Source organism: Brassica oleracea, chromosome C7, assembly GCF_000695525.1.
Source record: "Brassica oleracea var. oleracea cultivar TO1000 chromosome C7, BOL, whole genome shotgun sequence".
Classification (NCBI taxonomy): Eukaryota; Viridiplantae; Streptophyta; class Magnoliopsida; order Brassicales; family Brassicaceae; genus Brassica; species Brassica oleracea.
The window spans coordinates 1,772,979-1,782,485 of NC_027754.1; the positions used below are offsets into that span (position 1 = coordinate 1,772,979).

The following is a 9,507-nucleotide window of genomic DNA, read 5'->3' on the forward strand; positions in this document are numbered from 1 at the left end:
GGAAGAGCTCGGTCGCTACGTAGCGATCGAGCTTTGGCTCGAGCTCGGTCGCTACGTAGCGACCGAGCGAACGCTCGGTCACTACGTAGCGACCTAGCTTTGGCTCGAGCTCGGTCACTACGTAGCAACCTAGCTTTGGCTCGAGCTCGGGCCCTACGTAGCGACCGAGCTCCTGCTCGAGCTCGGTCGCTACGTAGCGACCGAGCTAGCGACCGAGCCGGTCACTACGTAGCGATCGAGCTTTGGCTCGAGCTCGGTCGCTACCGAGCTTTGGCTCGAGCTCGGTCGTTACGTAGCGACCGAGCGGAACATGCGTTCGGTTGCTACGTAGCGACCCTTTTCGAGCTCTTGTCCGACAACTCGCGTTTCTTCTGCAAAGCTTTTCGTAAAGAAAAATCTATTTCGAAAAAATATTTGCCGAAGAATATTTTTACGTTTTTCTTCTTCGGGGATTTGGACGTTAACTTCGTCGTAACCGTTTTCGACCCCAACAAACTATGTCATGAAAATATATATCATATTCTTTCCATAAGTTGGTAGCTCTCAGCTCAGCTTCCTCTCTTGTCCCCACATTTGAAAAAGCCCGGCAGCTATGGAGAATGGTAGTACCTTTTTCATCACGCAAGATCCATCCAGCTCCACAATTTTCATGACTGTTAACCCATGAAACTCCTATATTACATTTTAGATGACCTGGAGGGGGTTTAATCCAAGATGTGGGGTCTCGCGGCACCACCAAAGAGGTTTGGACCACGTCAGATCCTGATGCATTGATCTCAAACCAAACGTGCGCTTCCTCCTTCGCTTTTGTTTAAACAGAGACTGAAGAGTAGTGCTTCCTTTCAAAAGCCAAGCCATTCCTTGACTTCCACAAATGCCAAAGAATCCATGGAAAATCTTGGATATTCATATCCTTTGGTGATTTCTGCACTTGCTTCAGTAGATGATATAAGTTGAGGAAGACCGAGTTTTGAGAAAAACCAGCAGGTGGAAGATCGATAGAAGCTCTTCTCCACGTATCCCTAGCCATTGGGCATGTACAATAGTATCCATGCAAACTGATGGTCCGTTTCTGCCAGTTTAAGGGTATCCTTAGGATCCACATCCAGATTACTAAAGACTTTATTATTTTTTCCTTTCCAGATGTACCATAGTATCCATGCAAACTGATGGTCCTCCATCTATGGAACAACTCTCCAAAAGAAATGATCCATGTTCACGAAGAGAGAGCTTGTTGGGAACATAGCTGAATTTGTTGGAATCTTTGAAAGAGCCCACACCTGAAGTGCAGGAGGACATTCAAAAAATACATGATTGATCGATTCCTCCTCAGCTCAACATCTTGCGCAATAGGTATCTCTGTGTATCCCTCGCGCTTGCAAATTCTTCTTAACTGCTATGCACCTTGTCACCAATTTCCATAGAAAATGTTTAATTTTCGGTGGACACCGTATTTTCCAGCAATATGCCTTCAGAATATCAACTGTGGGCCCGAACACTGACGGTGGTTTTTCCTTATCTGGATATATCCTTTCAACCTGATATCCAGATTTAACCGTATATTTTCCATTGTTTGTGAAATGCCATCCTTCTTTATCTGTCATCCTAGTTCTACTCACTGGTATACTTTCTATCAATTTCACATCCTGTGGGTCCACCAAAGCCCGAAGCGCCTGCGAATTCCATCTTCGCAAATAATGATCAATAAGAGAATCCACTGTAAGGTCTGGGTAAAGATTGTATTGATTTTTATTAGCTGGTCTCGGGCGAGTGGTTGGGAGCCAAGGATCATTCCATACGGATATAGAGGATCATGTTCCCACCCTTTTGATTAGTCCTTTGCTTACCAAAGATCTACCAGATACGATACTCCGCCCGCCATATGATAGAGAATATGAACGAATCGGATCCAGGGGTGATACATTCCTGTTATACTGACCTTTGAAAACTCGAGAAAATAAAGTATTTGTCTTCTCTATCAGCCGCCATAATTGTTTACCAAGCATCGCTGTATTGAAATCAGTGATATCTTTAAACCCTAAACCTCCATCGTCCTTACTAATACATACTTTATCCCATGATTTCCAATGCATTCCTCTTGTGTTACCTCCAGGGCTCCACCAAAATTGTGCTACCGCACTCGTCAGTTTTTTTTGCAATAGCCTTGGGTAAACGATAGCAAGACATCACATGATTTGGCAAAGCTGTAATCACTGATTTGATGATCACTTCCTTTCCTCCTTTCGTAAAGAACTTAAAAGTCCAGCCATTGACCTTATTATTTAGACGATCATGTACAAAGACAAAAACTTTTATCTTAGAACCCCCAAGACTTTTTGGCAGGCCTAGATAAGTTCTAATTCCTCCCAAATTATGTATGCCCAAAATATCTCTTAACTCCTATCTGAGAGATTCTTCGATCTTGTGCCAAATTGAATTGAAGACTTATCAAAGTTTATTAGTTGACCTGAAGCTATCTCATATTCTTTTAAAATCCTGAGAATGATGTGACACTCTTCCTTTTGAGCTTTACAAAAAAGAGATTATCGTCCGCAAAAAGCAAATGTGATATTGAAGGGCATACTCTGGCCACCTTTTTTCCTGTTAATATTTTCTCCCTCTCCGCCTTCTTAATATTTGATATCAAAGCCTCGGTACACAGAATAAATAAATAGGGAGATAAATGATCTCCTTGAATAAAACCCTTTGTGGCACAACGAGGCCCCGAGGTATGCCATTTAATAGGACCCGATATTGAACCGATGATATACACTCCATCATTAATTTAATCCAATGATCATGAAACCCCATTTTCTGTAGTAATGCCTTAATAAACTCCCATTCTACCTTATCGTAGGGCTTACTCATATCCATTTTGACTGCCATATACTTTCCTTTACACGCCTCATTAGTCAGTAATCCATGAAACATTTCCTGTGCTGTAAGAATATTATCTGAAATCAACCGTCCTGCCACAAATGCCGATTGAGTTTCTGATACGAGAGAGGGTAGCAATAACTTCAAACGTTGACACAAAACCTTCAAAATAATTTTATACCCTACATTACATAGACTGATAGGTCATAACTCCGTCATCCTTGTAGGCTCTCTGTCTTTGGAATCATACATATATTAGTAATATTTAAGCTTGAATCCATTTCTCCAGAAACCAAAAAATCATTCACCATCTCCACCAAATCACTCTTAATAATATGCCATGAATGTTGAAAAAAGAGAGCTGTCATGCCATCTGGTCCTGGCGCCTTCTCTAGATGCATCATAAACAGAGCCTCTCTGACCTCATCCTTTGTCGCTATCTTCAATAATCGTTGATTCATCTGTGGAGTTATGCCTGGTGTTACCTATGAGAGAAAATCGCCAAACTCCGATGGAGACGTTGTAGTAAATAATTCTTCAAAATAGTCTACCGCAACTTTCTCTAGATCATTATCCTCTGTAATCCAATTTCCCTCAACATCATGTAGCCCTACGATCCTATTACGGACCCTCCATTGCTTAGTTAAAAGCGTGATAGATTTTTGTGTTGAGGTCTCCAGATGAATACCACATATTTCTACTTTTCTGATGCCGGTACTCCTCTTCGTCCTTGTATGCCTCTTGCAACTTCCTAGACACCTCCAGAATATCCTCCTGAGACGTAGTATCATCTGTTTGTACCTTTTCGAGAGCTTTCTGTAAGTCTGATATCTTTTACTTCCCATAAGGTGGATTATTTTTCCTCTATTTGGCTATTTCGTAGCGGCAATTACTAATTTTTTCCACTATACCAGTTCATGTTCCTTCACTATAATCTGACTATCCCATTGTAATTGACTAGGGGCATAGCCCCCGCGCAAGCGCAGGGCCGAATACGTCGTTGATGCGTTGTGTAGTTTTGTGTATAGGATATTGTCGTTTGATTTTTTTTTAACTTGTTTTTCTGTGTTGTCTATAATGTGATGTATAAGACCGTGAAAATCACACAACTTGACTTGGTTGATATAAGAATGACCGCTGAATTCTTATGTGTTGTTATTTTCATATTTTTTTCGTAATGATTTAATCGGCCATTACCGTTATTAGCGTTTTCATATTTCAAAGATGTGGTTATTAGTGTTTACTTAGGTATTTGTTAGTATATTAATCAAATAGTGGAAGGAAAAGATATCAATTTAGGAAAAATCTAACAATTTATAACTGGACACCGGTGGTAAAGGACTCACGGCTGTGAGTTCCGCCACCTAGATTCGAGTCCTCGCCACCATCGATTAAAATGAGATAAAAATGACGGTCTTCCTAGATGCATTCGGAGGATTCCCCGGCTTAGTTCCGGTAGAAGGTCATTAGGCGCTAGTCGATGATTTTAGAATTTTTTTTAACATTTTACACTTGGATGTTGTTGTGTTAATTTTATTGTGTATGCTATATTGTAAGGCAAAAGTGAAGAAGCTCGTAAGCTAAACTTGTAAAAGGAATGCATGCATCCTATACTTTAAGACTAGGGGCATTGCCCCCGCGCAAGCGCGGGGTTGTGGACAAAATTCTTGTTTCATCTCAATATTTGCTATGTTTATTGTAGTTGTGAATTTTGCGTTTTGAATTGTTTTTCAAGTTTTTTTTATTGTCATAGGGTTAGAGTTGTGATGATGAACTGGGTATGCATTGTTCTCCACTTATGAAGGACTAAACTGTGTTAGTAATGTGATTGATATAGTTCATGTTGTTGTTTGTTGTGTCACTGAGAGTTATTGTTTGTTTGTCTTTTTAATTTGTTTCTTGTACTGTTGAGAGTACATAAATTATATTAAAGTTGTTGAGAATACATTTTGTTTCTGGATATTTTTTCTCCAGTTTAGTTGTGTAAGTTGTGTGTATTAAGTAATAATTTTTATTATCCTTATTGTGTTTGTTATATGTTTTTATTTTATTTTTAAATTTGTTGCCCTTACCGGACCTTTAAAACAAATACATGAAGACTTGTAGAAATAACTATAAAATGAGTGACAGTTCTGAGTATTTGGGATTTAATGAGTTTTAAACGAATTTATGTATTTCTCATAAGAAGAAAATAGCATTGGCATCTTGACATTGGACATGTAAGCTATTTTTATAAGACAAGAGGAGTGAGCAGGTGGAGCTGTTGTTGCCGCCTTTGTGTCTTTCGGGATTGTCTCTTGTATCTCCTATTGTGGCTGTGTTTGTTTATCTTTTATTTGATGGGTAATATGTAAACAAAAATCATTGTTAGTTGTATTTATCAGAGTTCATAACTTACTCTGCTTTTTTTGTTTAGGTAATTTCACTGATCTTGGTTGTCGTCTTCGTCTTCTTCGCAGAGTTCATAACTTACTCTGCTTTTTTTGTTTAGGTAATTTCACTGATCTTGGTTGTCGTCTTCGTCTTCTTCGTTGTGAAAGTAAGTTTGTATATTGTTAAATAGCTGGCCGTGTAGTTTGTATTTGCTTAGCTGACTCAATGTATGTGTCGTTGAGTTTTAGTTGATGTGATTGGTTTGGTATATTTGTTTTGAAGTTTATTTTTAAGATTAGACAAAAAAGAGAGGTGATCATTAATGATTTGTCTTTTTTGGAATTCTAGTTTTTGGTGTTTTGATTGATTGGGTTGTTGTGGTTTTTTTTTAAGCTGTAAAATAAAGGTTTGTGTAAAATTAGTTTGATAAGTAAGGGAGATAAATAGACAACCACAAAATTTGGGTAGTAAATATTTTTGGTTATTGATGTTAGCACAATAGATAATAATATAAAGGGAATTGTGTGTTGATTGTTTCTTACGGATCAATGCGGAGACGGATAACGACTCGAGTTGGTTTTTTGCTAAGGTCAAAGCCTTGGACAGAACGGATTGTCCCAACCACATTTGCGAGTTTAAATATCAGTTTTGATAACAAAACATATTTTAAACCCAGATACAATATGATAATATACCTGGGAGTTCTAGGTTTGTGTTCGCAATCACTTGAAAATTGTCAAACAGTCTAAGAGGAATCAATGAGTTTTGTGGAGATGCAGATTGAGTTCATTAAATATGAGAATCATATATATAGGGTTTACAGAAAGGCTACAAATCAGGAACATTTAAGATCAAGCGATTTAAGATGGAGAGATGAAGAGCTCACAGGTGAAAAAATAGATTACGAACAGACACACAGCGCAACTCTGTAACTCAAAATTGTCTAAGACAATGATGAAAAGAACTCTAACTCATATTAAACGAAGACGGTTTACAATATGGAAAAACTATAATTGTTGTTTTTTTTTTCATATAACGTGATGAACCTCATTTAAAAATGAACTCATAATACACTTGTAGGCCCGGCCCACAGAGAAAACCGAAAAAGCAAAGGTTTCTGACCTTCATAAATATATATTAGTTTCGACCATCAATGTACAAAGTATCATTTAGTTTGGTGGTATAAATGTTGGTGTTAATATCTCAATAAAACGGGTTCGAACCACAGATTTGACACTTTTTCACACTTTTTAAAAGTGGGCCGCACTTATCTGCTGACGGGGCGGCTCAGGAATGAGGCAACTGCCTCATTATAATATAGTTTCGGCCATCAATGTACAAAGTATCATTTAGTTTGGTGGTATAAATATTGGTGTTAATATCTCAGTAACCCAGGTTCGAACCATAGACTTTACAATTTTTTCACACATTTTAAAAGTGGGGCCCACTTACCTGCTGACGTGGCGGCTCAGGAATGAGGCAACTGCCTCATTATATTATAGACTAGGATCGGGCCCGGGCGTAAATTTTAGTTTTAATTATATATTTAGTATGTTTATTTTAAAATATAAATGATATAATCTTTCATAAAAATATAAGTAGGTAGATAATTATAAAATAATTTTAAATTATTCATTGTTTTTTGTCTTAGGCAAATCCAAATTTTGTATTCATTTTTATTGGAAATTATATATAAATGATGAGTAGAATGAACAAATATATTCATTGTATATTTAATTTTGTTATACATGTATTTTTTATTGTTTATTTATAAAATCCTGTTTTATTAATATATTATTAGTTTTCATAATATATTTCTTACGATTGTAACATGTTTTCTTACTATTATAGTAAATACGGCCAATTTAATATATTCATTGTTTTAAATTAAAAGATGTATCTCCTTTTCAAAACAGAGACATACAATGGTTTAAATAAAAAAATATTTTTAAAGTTTTATGATTTAAATACACTAAAAATTCCTTATAAAAATATATTAGTCTAAGTTTCATAAATTTTTAAATTTAATTTTTAAATTATTTTTATTTGAAAAAGTAATGCGTATATTTTATAAAAATATATTATAAAATGAAGTTAGAAGATTAGAATTCAAAATTGGTTGTTACAATAACACAAAGCATAAGCCTTTAGTCAAAATAAAATAAAATAACACAAAGCATATTTTGGATGGTACACAATAAGAAGGTGAATATATAATTAACTAAAATTAGTTGTGATTCAATTGTTTTTGTTTTATTTCAACAAACATTTTAACATTTTGAATCGTATTAAATTCTAGGCTAATAAATCTATGCAACATACACATTCTTCACCTTATATGAGATACTAAAATTAAACTGAAATACAGTTATTAATAATGATAGAATCAAATATTATATATATTTTTTAAAAAATATTATACTAAAAGGTTATTTTCCCAATTTAAGTGCAGTTGATATGGTAAAATATATCTCTTATAAAAAATATTAAATTAGTAATAAAAACTGGTGTATCATTTCAAGACACAAAATTCTAAATTTAGTAAAAACATAGATATTTTCCTTAAATTATTATTTTTTCTTAACCAATATTAGTATCATCTAATGTTCATCCATATTTTCACAAATTTATTGTTAATAATTTAATTATTTTAATATTTATTGGTTGAAAGACTGAAAACATAGATAAAAACTATTTCAATATCAAATGAAATTTGATGAAAAAATTACGTCGCCTGTATATTTTATTATTTTGCCAATATTTGTATTTGAACTCATCATATTTTTTTTTTGTAATATGAACGAAATAGTAATATATGTTTTCCAGGCAAACTGATTGTTCATATATGATGTTTGTTTTCGTTTAAAAATTGTAATTCTAACAAACACAATCCGTTTGAAATTACATGAGTCGCCGACAAATGACTTTTTTGTATATAACAATTTCCTATATTTCCTTAAATATAATTTAAATAAATATTAAACCTTCCAAATGAAGTCTTAAGGGATAACATTATATTCAAAAAGTGTGAGAACTGAGAAGGTTGAAGGTGAACAATCAAAAGGTCTTGTCTAGAAACTAAACGAGTTAAACAAAAAAATTAACTACTCAAATTGTCAGTTGTTCTTGTAGTTTTTTTCTATAGTATATGAATATCTATAGACTAAAATTTTTAGCCAAACCTTTCCCCCTTGAATTTTTTTTCCAGACAAAAATGTTATACCATATGATATGTTATTCTCCAAAAGTGAACATAGACTTACTACTCGTACGTAATTGAGAACAAACAATATTGGATAACACAACTACTAAGACTATCATTACCAAAATCATGTTTCTTTTTACTGGGTTGGATCAAAGTATAGTATCTTTTTTCTTGGGAGCCTTAATATAATAATACATCCTCTTCCTCCTTTAGTTCTAAGTACCTTATCTTAATATATCTGTCTCTGATCATATCCAACACGCTGGCCAGAGTGCAGAGGTGACAACCATACCCAGGCTCCACACGACCCACTGGCACCGTTCCAATACAACCCTTAAATATCCTGGACTGGAAGACGGAGGGGCTTATCTGAGGGCCGCTTGGGCTCGTTGATCTGGTCAAAAACCTCAAGGAGAGTTGGTCCATTATACCAGTCAAGGTTGGTGGACGTCTCAATCATGTTGTCATCCTCAAAAGCAGAGATGGGGACGAATGGAATTTTTCAAGTGTCGTATCCAAACTTCTTTAAGTAAGAAAACACCTCCCTGATAATCTCATTGTACTTACCCTTGGAGTATATGGGGGTAGTTGCATTCATCTGGAATTGATGTTATCGTATCAAAAGAGTATGGTCACATCAAGCAATGAAAAATGAAAAGCTAGTTCACCTTATTACAGAAAAAATCATTTGCTTGACATCAAGGGTGAAGCAAGGAGAGTGTGCTCATGGGTCTGTCCATCCTTAGAGATACCAACTTCGAAACCACCAATGGTGGAGTCAATGATAAAAACAGCACAATCATCCTGGGAGGTACCACTAACCATGTTCTTGATGAAATCAAGATAAGAAGCAGAAAAGACAGTGCAGTAGTACTCGGTGGTCTAAAACTTCCTAAACCATGAAGCTTGTCGATCAAGTGACCAGTGTCTGTCGATTTTCCAGAGTCGTCTCTTCCTACGACCACAATGTTGATGTAAAACTTTTCTTTATCCATATAGAAACAGTTAATACAGTAAACACATACATTCATCAAAGGAGACATAAAACCATA

At 35.5% G+C, this 9,507-nt stretch overlaps 1 pseudogene; it reads right to left on the bottom strand.

Moving 5' to 3' along the window:
- Window positions 1-8,635: 8,635 nt before the first annotated feature.
- Window positions 8,636-9,507, bottom strand: part of LOC106302332 — a 1,218-nt pseudogene continuing 346 nt past the window's right edge.